Genomic DNA, 16,586 nt, shown 5'->3' with positions numbered 1-16,586 from the left:
TGGCTGCCTCTTAGGGAGAGGCAGGAGAAGAAAAGCACATGATTCAAGTAATATATATATATATATATATATATATATATGTATATATATATATATATATATTTTAGTTGGGAAGGAAGGTCATGGGTGTTTATTTTTATTTTGTTATGTTACTGCATTCTTTTGTATATGTCAAATATTGCATAATAAAGATATTTAAAGGGTAACCAATAGAGCCAGAGTAGTTAATTAACAGACAGCCTTCTGGAAATTGCAAAGAATCTATGTCCTCCAAGGGAAGGCTGCCTAGATCCAGCCTTTCACTTCCAGGCACTGGAGACCTGTCTTGACTAGTCACAGATCTACTCATGCTCACTAAAACATGCAAGAGCCAGAGAAAGACATCAGAATGCCAATGTACATGTTTATAATGAAAAAAACAACTCACATAACTGGACATACTCATCTAGCATGTTTAGCATATCTTGTATCTATAGCCAAACTACATAGAAAGTTTAATTATAATCAGAAGGCTCATTATTTACCTTCTGACCTTCCACAAGAATTTTTGGTCAAAGGGGCTGGTTTGCTAACTTATTGTGCAACTGTAAAAATATGCTGCAGCTATACGGAATATGAATATATCTTAGAAACTTAATACAAACTCTAGCTTCATATTTATACCTGCATGGGCAAACATGCATGGAAATTAAAAGTTCACTCTGTGAGCATGGATCAACATTAAGGAATCAGGCAAAATGAGAATAATAGGGGCGCCTCAGTGGGTTAAAATGAGAATAATAAAAAGCCAAGGCTCGGCTTCCTATTGTCTTCAGTAGGGTTCAATATATCCACCTGATGCTACTCTTATTCCTCACACCCAGGATAGACACCATTCATCAATACTGGTGCTTTTTTATCCCCCCAAGAATTGCCTCACGATCCCTCTCAAAGCATTCCAGATTGCTACTGCTAATTGGGTTGGTATGTGAACTAAAAGCTATGGTCTGTAATTCTGAACAGCTAAAATTAAATATATTTATATTTCCATAAAAGGCCTTCTCAATCTGACCCAAAATCCCTTGGCTCCATCTGAAGTGGTCTACTCTCTGTCCCCTCCAAAATGTTCTGTTCTATTCACACATGCTCATCTGCTCACTCAAATGCTCCCTACACACCCACACACTCATAAACTCACACACACCAACCTGGAATGTCCTCTCCTCTATGTCCTGCTTGAAACTAACTTCTTCTATAAAGCTTTCTGACCATTCCTGCCCAGAAATGCTGTTTCTCTGCTTCTGAAGACCTGATATTTGCAGGTTACTTGGGATTCACTGTCTGGCATGTAGTTGTATTTTTAAGCAATTTAAGCAATTCCCTATTTTTTTAAGCAATTCCCTATTTTTAAGCAATCCCCTATTATAATCCATGCGGTCTTTAAGCTTCTTTTTTTTTTTTTTAAAGATTTTATTTATTTATTTGACAGAGAGAGAGAGAGATCACAAGTAGGCAGAGAGGCAGGCAGAGAGAATGGGGGGGAAGGCAGGTTCCCTGCTGAGCAGAGAGCCCGATGTGGGGCTCGATCCCAGGACCCTGAGATAATGACCTGAGCCGAAGGCAGAGGCTTAACCCACTGAGCCACCCCAGGCACCCCGGTCTTTAAGCTTCTTGAGGGCAGAACTATACTTCTTTAGATTCCCTACAAAACTAGCATGGCCTCTCACATTGTAGATGCTCAATGAATAGTTGTTCCCTTGATTTTTTTCCTGTACTTAAAACCCAACCTGAAAACATGAAAAAATAATACTCTCTTTAATGATGATTATATGTAGACTTCCAATCCAAAAAGGAGTAAAAAAGTAGAACATTTCAGAGGATTTAGGTTCTAACTGCACTTTTAATTGAGTTTTTCACAGTAAATTGGTAGTGGCACTGGGCGAGGGGTGTGATGGGTATCAACTTACTAAAGCATTCTAAAGGGTAAATGGGTCAAGCCCCAGAAAAATTTTTGCTGAATTTCCCCATTTTCTCTCCTACATAGAATGTATTTTGAGTGAAAATACCAGGACAATAAATTGGGTAAGAGGAAGTTTTGCTTATTTTTTTTGTATGTAAAAGATTTATGACTATTATAATGTTCACTGTAGAAAATATAAGAAAAAACAGGAGATATTTTTTAAAAAAAAGAGTCCTCAGAAATATCACCACCCATAACTATATTTTAGCATACATATATCCTTCCCTTCTTTTCTAAATGCACATATGCATCTGAAATATATACTCTTACTAACAGGATCATCTTTATTTACAACTTGCTTTTCTATTCTATCATGGAGTCTTTACTACATCCATGAATATTGCTATGCATCTTCCTTTCCAGTACCTACACTGTACTATGTTGTTTGTGCCTTTGACTTCAAGCTACAGAACCCAAATATAAGTGGACTCAAACAAAAGAGGAAGCTAATCAGATTGTGGAAACTAAGGAAAGGTTGAATAATTGAGGAAAGAGCAAGGATGCAATGGAACCTCGGGAAAAATTAGAACCAGAAACCCCAAGAGCTTGAGACTTCTGTTTCTTGGGACTACTTTATGCTCTTTCACTCTAGCATGGGTTTTTCCACACAGCAAGAAACACTGCTCTAATTGTACTGACTACATAATTTTCAGAGTACAAAGTTCAAAATCTCAGGGAAGATGCTCATTACTTAATATTCACCCCTGTGTCAATTAGCTACTAGAATATGGCAACTCCCATAGCAGCCCTTTGAATAAGCAAAGGCAGGTCCTATGAGAACACAGCTACTGAGGAGAAGAGATTACAGATGTTCATCATCATTCACTGAATCAAATCCTATTAATGGACATATAAGAGGCTTACAATTTTTAATTACTATACATAAGGCTCAGTAAATATTTTAAATTTTAAATTAAGTTCATGATGATGAAAATTCTCACACCTTTTTAGCATATACCTGATAACATCCTTATATTCTGAACTTCAGGCTCATTCAACTTACTTATTCATTCAATAAATCTCTTTAGTATCTACTGTGTGCCAGGCTCTATTCTAGGCACTAGGAAAACAGCAGTGAACAGTTAAAAAGCTTTTGAGAGGAAGAGTTTGGGCAGCTACTGTGCATATTTTGAAATTAGAGCTTTCAGGATTTGTTAAAGAACTGGACATGGCATATAACAGTGAAATCTTTCCCTGAGCAAATGGTGAAGACCAGAAGAGGAGCACATTAGAATAGATCTGTTTTGAGCATGTTAATTTGAGATTCACTTTAGACTCCCATGCAAAGTTTTAATTCAGGAAAGCCTTCAAATACATTGAGATTCAGAGATTGAGGAAATAAAGGGAACCAAGCAAAGGAGCCAAAGGTTGTCATTGAAGAAAAACAGGGAATAATGCCTTTTAAGGCAGTGAAGAAAATTCAAGAAGCAATGAGTGAAGGATTATGTTAAATACTGCTGACAAATAAATAGGATGAGGATGGAGAGAGAACCACTGAATTTGGAGAACTTAGCACCTATCTATCAGTCACTTCTGTGGAATGGTGCAGTGAAGAGAAACGCCTGTTTAGAACAGAATCGGGACAGTGAGTATAGTCAACTCCTTTGCTAGGTTTCATTCTCAAGGTGAACAAAAAGTGGGGATACAGCTGAACAAAGAAGTGGGGTTAAGACTTTTTTAAGATGGTGAAAATATATCTGTATAACAGCAAGAATAATTCACCATTAAGGGAAAGGTTGTGGATGAAGGAGCAGGCCAGAACAAGGACTGGGGCAAATCACTGAGTCAGCAAGAGGGAAAAGGATTCAGAACACAGCGTGGGTATAGGAGCACCGAGGCAGATGGCGGGAAAATGCAGTGTGGGAGATGGAAGTTCACTTCCAATGCTTCAGCTTTTCCAGTGAAAAGCAAACCAGTTCATGGTTGAGAGTGGGGCCCAAGGAGGAGGTGTCAGAGGTAACTGGAGAAAAGACAAAAATACCTGAGAGACTGGGAGAATAATGGACTACACAATGCAGCCTGGCTGCAGGGCACCCTTCAGATGCCTTTTGAGGTTTCATGATCATGGGTGTAAAGTGAGTCCAGCCAGTGCAGTTGTGGGTTTTTCTCCAGCAATGTACAGCTATGGGGGCAAAGAAGTGAAGCAAAGGAGAATAGGATTTTAGTGGGAGTTTTTCCAGATGAATATGCCAGAGCAAGCAAGAAACAGGAGAGCTGAGTAGGGATGTTAAAAAGTGACTTTAATTAGGTGGCTCATGGCCTGCTCTCTCAGCCCACACACTTTTTAATGGCTTCTGAGAGTCTAGCTGTATGAGTTTTCCATCACCACTATAACATTACCATGAATTTAGCGGCTAAAAACAACACAAATGTATGATCTTACTGCTCTATAAGTTGGAGGTTTGGCACAGGTCTCACTAGGATAACATCACTGTGTCAGCAACATCATGTCCCTTCATGGAGTCTCGGAGCAAGAATCTGTTTTTTTACCTTTTCCAATTTCTGGAGACCTCATTCCTCTGTCTTCAGAACAAGCGATACAAACCCTTCCTACATTGTATCACTGACCTCTTCTCCCTTTTCTACTTTTAAGGTCCCAGAGATGATACTGGGCCCACCTGGATCCTCCAGAATCATCCCTTTGTCAGCTGATTAGCAACTTCAATTCCATCTGCAACCACAATTCCATTTTGCCCTGTAACAGCATATTCACAGGTGCTGGGCATTAGGATGTAGACATCTGTGGGTTTATCATTCTGCCTCCCAGAATGCATAATGCCAAAGTATTCTGTAAAAGCATCACGCTCCAATCTAGTATAAAAAGGACTTTTCACCACTACCCCGCTAGTTCTAGGCATTGTGGTAGTGGTGGTGGTGTTTTTCATTTTGGCAATTTGTCAGTGGGCAATGATTTCACATATAGTTTTATTTGCACCTACATGATTATAAATGAGTCTAAGCATATAGATGAACTTTTATTCTGTGAAGAAAATACGTGCCCTCTGCACAATTTTTAAAATGTCTTTTGTTTGCTTTTTAAGAGCCAAGAGATATTAAATCTTTGCCTAGCATATATGCTGTACATGTTGGGGGGGGGGGTTTACAGGTCATAATTAGTTACTCAACTTTTTTTTATTACCTAGTCAAATCTGTCAAAATTTTTTGGGTGGGTGGGGGTTCTGGCCTTTGTGTTCTGTTCATAAAAATATTCTCTACTGTAGGAAAATAAAATTTCCCAGTGCTTTTGTAAAAAGTTCTAAGTCTCCTAAGACATGGAAATATAGAGGATAGGAAATGTTTATTTACACCTCCCCTAGAAGGATTTTGCTTCACACATACCATGAGAATTAGATCTGCAGCCATGTGTCTAGTGAATTACTCTAATCCAAGAGGGCCAAATGGTTACAGCCTGGGCTAGGAATCCAGGCAAGGCTGCAAGGGGTCAGGAAAATGGGAGCTTATTCCCCCTAGGAAATTACATGTTAAAAAGAAGGAACCCCAGACTTTAAACACATACGTAGGTCAAAAAAGATGCAGACACCTAACATTTCTGTGCTCCTTAAGAAGACGTATTTCTATTCCAGAAAATTATAGTGAAAACCAAGGACCCTTTCCACACCTTCTAAAGGAGCAAAGGGTTTTGTTCTCTATTTCAGGAGGAGAGAAGAATAGCTGTCTCTCCCCCTATAAACAAATAAGGAAAATCCATATAGCCAACTCACTGTGTCCTAAAGTGTGACCTGGTTTACCTGGTTTTCATTACATTACCCCAGGGGTAAGTGTTGGGGCAGGTAAGTTTTTCACTTGTTATTACTCCGAGGTAATTGTAAAAACAAAACAAAACAAAACAAAAAAACAACTATCTTTTACCCAGAAGCCGTCATACGTACATCCAGGTTTAAATTAAAATGGAGTAGTAAAAAAAACCCCAATAGCCACTCCAAAATTATAAAAAACATTCTATCTTCTGGTAACTTATAGTTTCATTTCATACATTTCAATGTCAACCCAACTGTGTTTTATTTGCTTTATGGACAGAGCGAGACATGGATTCAGTTTTTTTTCCACACAAATGGTTCTCTAATTGCCAGAAGTTCATTTCTAGAAAAAAGCACTTTTCTTCTGTGACTTGAAATCTCAGTGGGGTGGGAAGCACACAGTGACATTTTATTCATATTTCATAATAAGGAAATCCAAGGGCCAAAAGGATTAACTGATTTAAGATTACTAAGAACCACTGGTAAAGCCAGGGCTAAGTTTTTCGTCAAACGGTCAAAATTCTCTCTTTCTCTCTCTCCCTGCCAGGTGGTGGGGGCAGTAGAGGGGGTGGAGAGTGTTTCTGTAGTTTTTTCCTGGTAACCAGTGGGTAGTTGTGCCCAAGAAAATCTACAGGGAAAAACGATTGTAAGATGATGACATTGTGTGACATTTAGCACTGATGACCCATCTTGAGCAAAACACAGGATCACTAGCACTTTCTCCTTACTACAGACTCCCAGACCCTATTCCAAAGTGACTTGTATCTTCTTCCTTATCTGTACACTGTTTTGTCCAATGGCAAAAGCTTAGAAAATTTATAAATATATAAATAAAGCATTATGACTTCTTAAATATAAAATTAAAGAAGAAAACTTTGACTTCTGTCAAGCAGAGAGAGTCAATTATCATATGGTTTCACTTATTTGTGGAGCATAACAAATAGCATGGAGGACATGGGAGTTAGAGAGGAGAAGGGAGTTGGGGGAAATTGGAAGGGGAGGTGAACCATGAGAGACTATGGACTCTGAAAAACAATCTGAGGGTTTTGAAGGGGCGGGGGTGTGGGAGGTCGGGGTACCAGGTGGTGGGTATTATAGAGGGCACGGATTGCATGGAACACTGGATGTGGTGCAAAAATAATGAATACTGTTATGCTGAAAATGAAAAATAAATTAAAAAAAATAAAATCGGCAGTTCTCAAAAAAAAAAAAAACCTTTGGCTTCTATATACAAAAAGCAATTTAAAAAATTAACCTATTAATTACTTTTTCAAGGACCATTATTCAAAACTCCTTAAGAAAAAAGAATTTTCCCCATGACCAACTTTATACAATCACAAACATAGTACTGTTTTATTGTTAATCCTTAAATACGTGTTTAATAAGTCTGGTGACTTACTTACATCTTTTATTTAAGGATCCCTCCAAGATTTCAACTGCAATCACATCATAAAAGTGATCCAGGCCCACACTGAATGCACAGTTTGCAAGGGCCACCAACTGAGCAGAAAGTGAGATACTTGTGTACTTAGAAATACCACAGACTGCTGAAGGTCACCGGCCATATGAGTTGTGGCTATGTGAAGACTACCATCCATTTGTGCCTCTGACTCACTTTCAACTCACAAAATGTAGGCATGCCCTGGTAAATTTTTGCTTGCTTTTTCTACTTGTTTAGATAACTTTCAACACCATTAAAAAATATTAAATTAAGTGGAAAATTGCATCTATACCACCCTTATAACATCACATTTTTTAATTCATTCAACCAATGTCACTGAACACGTTTTTTTATGTGTATTTGTTTTATATAATTATAATTAAAGAATAAATAAAATGTTTTGCTCATTTTCACTTCACAATACTTTGAGCATTACATTTTCTGCACAGTTGTATTTTTTATTTGATTATAAATTCAGTGGAGATTAAATAGTCCATTTCATTATAAGATAAAATTTGCTTAACGGTTTCCCTTTTATGTTCATTTAAATTGCTCTTAGGTTTTTGCTAATGTAAGAAATATAGCAGTATGCATTAAGATACTGGCTCATAAAAGTCATTTTTTGAATAATTAATTTAGAACAAATCTTTAGAAAAGATACCAAAGGATTAGAAGACATGCACATTTTCATGGCTCCCTATCAAATTATTTCCTAAGAACCAGTAGTCATTTGCAGAGCCACCAACAAAGTATGAATATATCCTTTTCCCTGGTAAATCCCTGACTTTGGATTTAATATGAACTCCTGAAATTTTCCAAATAACTCTTCACTGTCTCAGTTAATCATTTTTAATTACTGGCAAATTTGAATGCCTTCCCAAATATTTATTTTCCAAATTTCTCTTTAAGTGAAAATTGCCCATGCCTTTCTTCCATGTATCTGTTGTAATATTGTATTTGTTATCCTCCAATTTCTTCCTATTATGATTACAGCAAACCCTTAAAATGAAGAGAGCTTTTCATTGGAGCAACTATATCCCCCTTCACAGCAAAGTAAGAAGAGGCTGAAGGGCAGGTGAAGAATCTCTAGAGGCCGAGTGAATGGTGGTACAAAAATAGAAAAGTTGATGTGCCTCTCAGACCTGTGGCAAGCAAGGATAATGATATTATCCACTTCCTGGGGTTGGGATGACTAACAAACTAGTTAACATATGCGAACAACATGTAGAACAGAGCTTGGCACATAACTGCGTCTCCATAAAGTTAGCTGGAGTTAAGTAGAAGTAATTATGAGGACTTCATGGAAGAAATGCCTTTCCCCGCTACTCCAATATAACTAGAATTAATTTGTACTCACCCTTTAAGCTGACACAGAGGAATTGTGACTTCTTAAGCTAGAGGGAAAGAAAGGCAGTATCAAGTCGCATGTATCAATATGGCCCTTTCTGTAGTAGGCACCAACAGTCATTAGCTCATTTATTTTCTTTGACCTTATCTCCCTAGAATGCCTCATTTTATCTGATCTCTGAAGCTTAGTAGGAACAGTCCTGACTGGCCTTGGATGGGGACTCAGTCTTACAAGAAGGCTATATGGGCTTGTGGTTAAGTGCAGCTGTGTGGCAATCAGTAACTTGCTAAACATCCCTGCCTCAATTTCTTGATCTGAAAAAGAGTTAATAATGGTCCCCACTTCATGCGGCTCTTGTTAGGAGTAAGTGAAACAATAAATATGCCTCACCTACCATCTACAACCATTAAGGGTTAGCTACTATTTTCAGTATCATCATTCTTGTAAGTCCAAGATTTGTGAATCATTACTTCATATTTTTAGAAGGCAGAATAGGCTCAGAAAAGTTAGATAAATTAAGTCACACAACCATCAGGAAGATAAAACTCTGTATTTTATCCCCAAGCTGATTTTAGTATCTAGTTTTTGCATTTTTTGTATTTTTCTTTTCTTTACTTGACATTTCCATAAAAGAAGACTTGCAGGAAGACATGAGAGCTGTTTGCAGATTATTTTAAGGGTAAGCTCACAGATGGGTAGGACTAGACTCTCCTTGTTGTCTTCAAAAACAGATCTGAATCCCAAGAGTAGACGCTGCAGAGAAGCTCTTTGGGGCTTACTATAGGGAGAAACATCTTACCAAAAGGAAAGAAATTCAAAAGCATAGTGGTCTCTTTAAAGGGCTAGTTAATTCTACTACTGTCTTAATCTCTTAGGCTCTGTTGATATGTAGACAAGTGAGATGTCAGCTTGTTGAGGATACTGCAGAAGAGATTCCTGTAAATGTCTCCAGGGCAACCTGATCTCCTGTCCTGAGCAGTATTTAGGGGACCAACATTCTACCACACAAATATACCCTCTTTCTTTTGTTAGAAAGGGAGCTGAACTTCTTGGCCATCATCTAGAACCAAGGATGAGTGAGGCTTCCCTGGCATCTCCAGGAAGAGGTAAGTCTTTCTCCTTTGCTCACTTGGGATTATTTTTGCACATCACTTCTCAGATGTCTGAGTTACTGTATCCAAACGTCTAAGGATCTTCTAGGTCATGTACAGAAGTCTTTATGGCTCCAGTCTTCATCAGCACAGCTTCAGGGCCCTTCCTGTCAGCTACCCTAGCTCTAACTCTTACACCAGGGAACCCTCGGGGAAGGAATCCTCAGCTCTCAGCACCTACCTACTGCTACACTTTCCTCTCTCACTTCCTTCCAACCGTCTCACAGCAGACTTCTGCGGCAGGTGCAGAAAACACTACCAGGTCCGACAGAGCTGTTTTCAGGGCATGACCATCCCAAGCCCTCAGGAAGCTACGCCATGTTCTGGGGCCAAATGGGGGCAGGAAGAGAATAGCCCACAGCACACTTCTGTGTTAATCTTTGTGATCGGTGTCCCAAAGCAACAGTGCTTGAGCCTAGTTTCTCACAAAGCTATTACATTAATGTGGCATTTTATTGTTCACAAAATGTTTCCAGGTATTTTCTTTCTTATTCCTCTGAACCCACACAAATATTACTGTAGATAAAGTACTTCTAAATTATGATTATGTCAGACACATGTGAGAGAAAACTCAACCAACAGTAACTTAATCAAAATAGGACTGTATTTTTATCTCGTGTAAATAGGAAGGCTGCAAAGGCAAGGCTGAACTGATGGCTCCATTGCTATCAGGAACCCAGACTCCTCCTCTCTTTCTGCTTCATCATTTAGTCAGTGGTTTCCATCCTGAAGGTGACCTCATGGCTACTTTCTGTCTCAGAGGAGTTCCAGCTATCACAATCTTCCTCTGGGTAAGAGGAAGGAGAAAGGGTATATATCCTAGCTGAGCTACTTTCATTTAGAGATTTCCCATTGGCCACTCTTATCTGCAAGGAAAGCTAGGAAACATACTTTGAATTTTTTTTCTTAATCTGGACACAAATCTATCCCCATCAGCGTAGGGGTCTTTCATTACAGAATATGAGAAGATGACAAGTGGGTAGGAAAACAGAATCTCCAACCAAGGAAACTGAGGCTAATTGAGATTAAGTGACTTGCCCAAGGTAAAACAACTAGTTTCTTATATAGCTCTATTGCTGCACAACCTTCAAGGGCACAATGACATCACATTCTCTGTAAACGGAACCCTCCGCACCTTACAGTGATGGAATGTGTGACTTGTGCCTTCACGTATTGTGACCTGACTCCTCCCTTCTGCACCTGGTGAAGTTTTGTGTGTAAGACCTCCTCCCACTGCCACCCCTGGGAATCCTGCCTTCCGTGCTCTACTTAGCTGGAGTCTAATATTTATTGCTGCATATTTTACTGGAGAAGTTAAAGTCACTGTTCGTTTCATGGAGGCCCTCTTTCTGCCCAGGGGCAGTGAGTCCTTCTCAAGTTTCTGCACACCTGGTCAGGGTCTTCCCCGATTAGGAGTAGAAATGGGAAAAGGTTGCCATCTTTTCACTTCTTATACCCAGACCGGTCAGTCAGGGAGTTCACACTACAAGCTTATTTTCACCAGTTTGTAGGAAAGAAAGTGTATATTAAACATCAGTTTCTGAGGCCCTCACTTGTTTATGAGAAGTTACTCCACTTTAGGCATTAAAGGGTTTTTGCTGGGACGCCTGGGTGGCTCAGTTGGTTGGACAACTGCCTTCGGCTCAGGTCATGATCTCGGAGTCCCGGGATCGAGTCCTGCATCGGGGAGTCTGCTTCTCTCTCTGCCCTTCTCCTCACTCATGCTCTCTCTCCCTGTCTCTCTCTCAAATAAATAAATAAAATCTTTAAAAAAATAAAAATAAAAATAAAAAAATAAAGGGTTTTTGCTAATATTAATAAAGTAATACTTTGACTTTCATCCAAGTATGATCCTTGAGTTTATGTTCCCCTATTTAGAACCCTGAAGTATGGGAGGAAATGGTTAATGATACCACTTTATTACAAATAAACGGAACTAAGTTTGGGGTCATATTTTTAAAATTAACTATCATATTGTATGGCTATATATCATAATAGAACACTTTAAATAAATAAATGTATTCCTAAAACGGTTGCTATTCTGCATTTTCCCCCTGAAAGTTGAATGGGGGGAGGGGCAGTACACTGGTTAATTAAAGATTTGGGTTTGGTGGGTTCTATTATTGGAGGTTTCACTGTAACAAGTTATAAATGCAATAAAGTGGGATCTTTCCTGATAATATAGGGCACAAGTATGCTTTCCTAAATACAGAATTCTACTTTCGAAGACGTGATCACTACAGTCTGAAGTCAGAAAATGAGACCAACAGATCATCTTCAGGCCATCCTGGGGTCTGTCAGTAAACTGAAAGTAACTGAATGAAGAGAGGAATCTCCAAAAGAGGCCAGGGGAGTGCCACCAGCCCACCACTACAGAGAATTTCAGAGCTAAGCCACTCACGAACAAAAAAAAAAAAAGTTCAACCACAGGGCGGATGTGCTGCTTTTCACACCCAGAGTCATTTATTTGAAAAGCAAAGGCAGTAAATTCTTGAAGACCTCACTATGTTATGATTACTCCAGGAGAAAAGAGAAGATAAAAAAGAGACACTGAGCTTTCCCTTCCAGTGTCTTCCTTGCTCATTTGTTTCTTTCAGGCAGATTCTTTAAACCTTCTTTCCTTATTTTGCAACAGGAGCCTATAAAGTTAATAAAATTATTTTTAGCTTTAGGCATATGCATTTAATTGTGTTCCCTGTCATCTCTACTGTATAAAACAGGAAGAATTCCTGGGAACATGAGTGCAAGCTCCACATGGACCAATGGCAAGAGTATTAATTGGCTAACCATACCACTAAGGCGTTAGTTCTAATAGCCTGTTAAATAAATTAGTAATAAGAGATTCTAAAAAGAATCAGGCTATCCTTCAAAAAGCCAAAGTACTATAATTAACTAAGGGCCCCAAAAAGCTAATTTTAAGAGAGAGGGGGGTAAAAAAAAAAAGAGGAATAGCCAAATGTTCCTTGATGTGCTGGAGTCATCAGGTTTTTACTGTGCCTCCTACCTTATTGCCTAAGTATTACTATGAAAAATCTTCAAGGTCATCCCAAACCTGCATCTTGTTTAGCAAGAGCAGAAGTCTGCTCAATTATTTACCCAGTTTGGATAAGGCTTAAAACCCACTCAAAATATTTCTGTTGAAAGCATACTCGAAAGAGAAGGCACTGGAAAAAGTTGTCCGGACAGGCTCTTCACCTATCAAACTATCACTGGACAGTTTTAGCACCATTCAACTCCTGCTGCAACCACACTGATGGGAATGGAAATTCTATACATTCAGTTAAATGATTTGCATACTGGAGCAGTAAGCAAATACTGGAACAGAGGCCCCAAGCTTAGGTCTCTTGCATTTCCCACAGTCTTCTCTGAACCCGTCTCACTTATTGTCAATACCACACAGCATACTGCTTACTCATGCAAGACTCTGCTGTTTGGGCCCTCAAGCAGATTGGAAGCTCCATACATGATGGAACCATTGTTTTAGCTATCGTGCATCTTCCACAATTCCTTTACAGAAGTGGTCATGCTTGCAAGCATTTATTCACCCATTTATTCAACAAATGTGTACTGGGAGCCTACTGTGTATCAGAATCCATTCCACACACAGGCTGAGCATATGGACTGTATAAAGTCTCTACTCTTGTAGGGCTTAAATTTGAATGAGATGAGAGAGTAAATAAACAAGGAAAATATCAAAGGTGACAAAAATGATAGAAGAAAAGAGGGTAATATGAAAGAGGAACCGAGTGTGACTACATTGAACTGGGTGGTCAGAGACCTCTCTGAGAAGGTGATAGATGCGGACCTGATGAGCTGGGTTCGCATGTACAAAGGAAAGAGCAGAGGCTCTGCATGGCCAAGGCATACATACGAGATGAGGTAGGAAACAGCAGGGAAGACCTCTCAGGTTGGGGAACACACAGTTTGGCATGTGGATTTTATTCTAAATGCAAGACAGGGTTTTACCCAGGAAAATTACATTATCTGTGTTACTTTTTTTTTTTAAGAGAACTTATTTTTTTATGTACAGAAAAGACACAACAGCACACACTTAGCCCAGTTTGGTAGCCAGTTCTTTAGTTTTTGTCTCTTCCAACTTGGCAAAACAAGCCATGGACTTTGGACCCAGGACATTGCCCCCCCAAGTGACAGCAGATCCCATCTCATCTGTCATTGTAATTGGTCCTGACAGCTTCCACCAGTTTAGTCAGAGCTGCTTTTTTTCCAAGTTAACCTGTGGGAAAGCAACAGTAGTGCAGGGCTTCCTGTGGGCCACACACCCCAGCCTGGCCTTTCCCTTGATAATGCAGTAGGGAACCCCCATCCTATGACACAGGGCAAGCAGGTAGACAGCCAGGTCAGGATCCACAGCATGTGCAGTCACTACCAGCTGAACCTTCTTGGTTTCCACCAAGGTGGTGACAGTATTAACCCCAGCCCAAAGGGCCGGCAGCCTTTTCCGTTGCCAGCAGTTTTCTTCTCAGCCCAGGGCCAACCATCTCTGCGCCTTCTCTTGCTTTGTCCCACATTTGTATTTGTGGACCAGCTTAAGCAGCTGAGTAGCTATTTGGGATCCAAGGCCTAGGTGAACTGGCTAATCATGGGAAGCACTTGTATTTTATTTCAATTTTTTACTTAAATTCTAGTTAGTTAACATATATGGTAAAAATGGGTTCAGGTGTATAATTTAGTAATTCATTCACTCACTTAGTGAGCATCACCCAGTGCTCATCATGTCAAGTGTCCTCCTTAATACCCATCACCCATTTAGACATTTATAGAGAATAAGCCCTCTGTTACTGCAGTCGGATATAGCGGACCATTTGATAAAGTGCGTGAGTTCCCTTTTGAGCTGGATGTCCTGTCTGATGCCAAAATTCTTGGCCTTTTCTCAAACAGGGACTGACCACTTTCTTGGCCTCCTTCTTCTTCACAACAGGGGCCAGGGCTACCTTCTTTTCCTTAGCATTCTTCACCTTTGGCATGGCTGGAGAAGAAGGCTGATTTACATTTTTAAAGGACTGCTCTGGCTATTGTGTACAAGGGAAAGCAAAAACTGAAAGAGAGAGAGTAGTTAGATTATTACAATAATGGAATAGGACATGGGTAAACATGTAATAGTCTATAAGAAAGACTGTATTTCTTGGATGAAGGCAGCATTAACAGAGATGGAGAAATATAGATTGAGGAGAATTTTTAAGGATATCAGCAAGATGATTTTCTGATGAATCAGGCATGGGGGAATGATGAAAGAAGGAAATCAAGGATTACTTAGATTTGTGGCTTAAGCAAATGAAGAAATGATGGTGTCTTTTACTGATGGATGAGGAACACGTGTAGGAAGTGAAGGTAGAAGGGGAAATCTAGAGGTTTTTTTTTAGTTTGAGATGCTAACTAAAGATATCCAGGATGAAAATTCAACCAAACAGCTGAATACAGAATTCCTGAGAAAGGTCAAAGTGAAGTTTTATATCTGGGACTCAGCCCAATCATAGTATCTAAAACCACGGGACTGGATGAGATCTCACCTAATGGTTAAATAGAAAAGCAAGAGGGACCTGTTTAAAGACTGAGGTCCCTTCTTGTTTATGCTGATGAGCAGGTTGAACAAGTAAGAGGGCAAGGCAATGGGTTTTCATAACATCTGTAATAAAAGGTAGAGTATGAATATCAGATTCCCTTCTCTTTTTAACAGAAAAGGACACTGATTAGTTAGTATTTGTTTGCCATCTTCATCGAGACATAAGAAACTGACCAAAGTCATTTAGTATTGGAAGAATGAAATTGTATATTCACTGGATTTGTTTCATTAAATATATGCATGTTTCTCATAATTCACAAACTGGTCTGTGAATGATTACATTATTATTAAAGAGAAAACTGAATTCTGTAATTGTTTTGCTTTAAAAACTAATTCTGTAATTGTCTTGACTTATAATACAATATTAAAAAAGTTCACTGGAATCTTAATGTGGTTCCCTCGAATAAATTCTATTTGTATTAAGTATAAAAAAGTCAAGGAAGACCTGAAAGGGTGGGATAATGGAGTCCTTTCCTATGTGAGAAAGTAAAATGCCTCTTTCTTAAAAGCTTGTTTTCTATTGCATAATATGTTGTGATTATTAAAATATATATATATATATAAAATTAAAGCCCACCTTGACAACACCCCTCAAACCTCTGGCTTGTCACTAGGAGTCACCATTTGGCTGGCCACTTCCGTGTGAATTCCTTGAGTCTCTTGCTTGCATGTGTGTGTGTTTGCACACACGTGTACATGTATGTGTAAGCATGTATGTGGTAGATGCAGTTGCTGCCCTGCCAAGATCCCCTTTTCTGCTGCTGCTGGAGCTAACGGATAGTAACTCAGCTTTCCTTTTCTCTGGAGAATTGCCCTTGGCCAAACCGATGCTGTGACTACTCCCTTTATCCCTTGGCATGGAGAAAGGCCACATCTGGTCAACAATGGACAGACACAGGAATATAAATGGCCTCAAGGGAGGATTCACTTTAGTGCAATCTGTGCTCCAGAGCACCCCTGCAAAATCAGAAAGCTGGTCTCCACACAGGACCACAGTCACCTTCTCCCTGTGCCCTACCCTGCATCTCTCACTTGACTTCTCTTGGAAGCACCTTCTCCATAAATTACTTGAAGAAGAAATCACCATCTTGGGCTCTGCTTCTACAAATAAGAGAGTGTTATGTCTATATATCCATTTATGCGTATGACAGAAAAGTTTTACATAACGTGCTTATCATTAGTTTTCTTAAGCAACAGTTTTAAGAGCTGTTGTACCAATATGCATAGATTTATTCCATTGCTTTTGAACTGTATTATATTACATTGTGAAAAAAAAAGGGATAACTTTTCAAAAACTTAAAAAATGTT

General features: G+C 39.2%; 1 long non-coding RNA gene across 1 annotated transcript in view; it reads left to right on the top strand.

Moving 5' to 3' along the window:
* Positions 1-14,914, top strand: part of LOC116593189 — an 84,914-nt gene extending 70,000 nt beyond the window's left edge. The window contains exon 5 of the long non-coding RNA XR_004286813.1: positions 11,883-14,914. This is a non-coding gene — a long non-coding RNA (uncharacterized LOC116593189). The remainder of the gene's footprint in view (positions 1-11,882) is intronic.
* The last annotated feature ends 1,672 nt before the right edge of the window (positions 14,915-16,586 follow it).

This window comes from Mustela erminea, chromosome 6, assembly GCF_009829155.1.
Source record: "Mustela erminea isolate mMusErm1 chromosome 6, mMusErm1.Pri, whole genome shotgun sequence".
NCBI lineage: Eukaryota > Metazoa > Chordata > Mammalia > Carnivora > Mustelidae > Mustela > Mustela erminea.
Note: the sequence above shows the minus strand (reverse complement) of the source record. Positions and strands in the feature narration are given on the sequence as shown.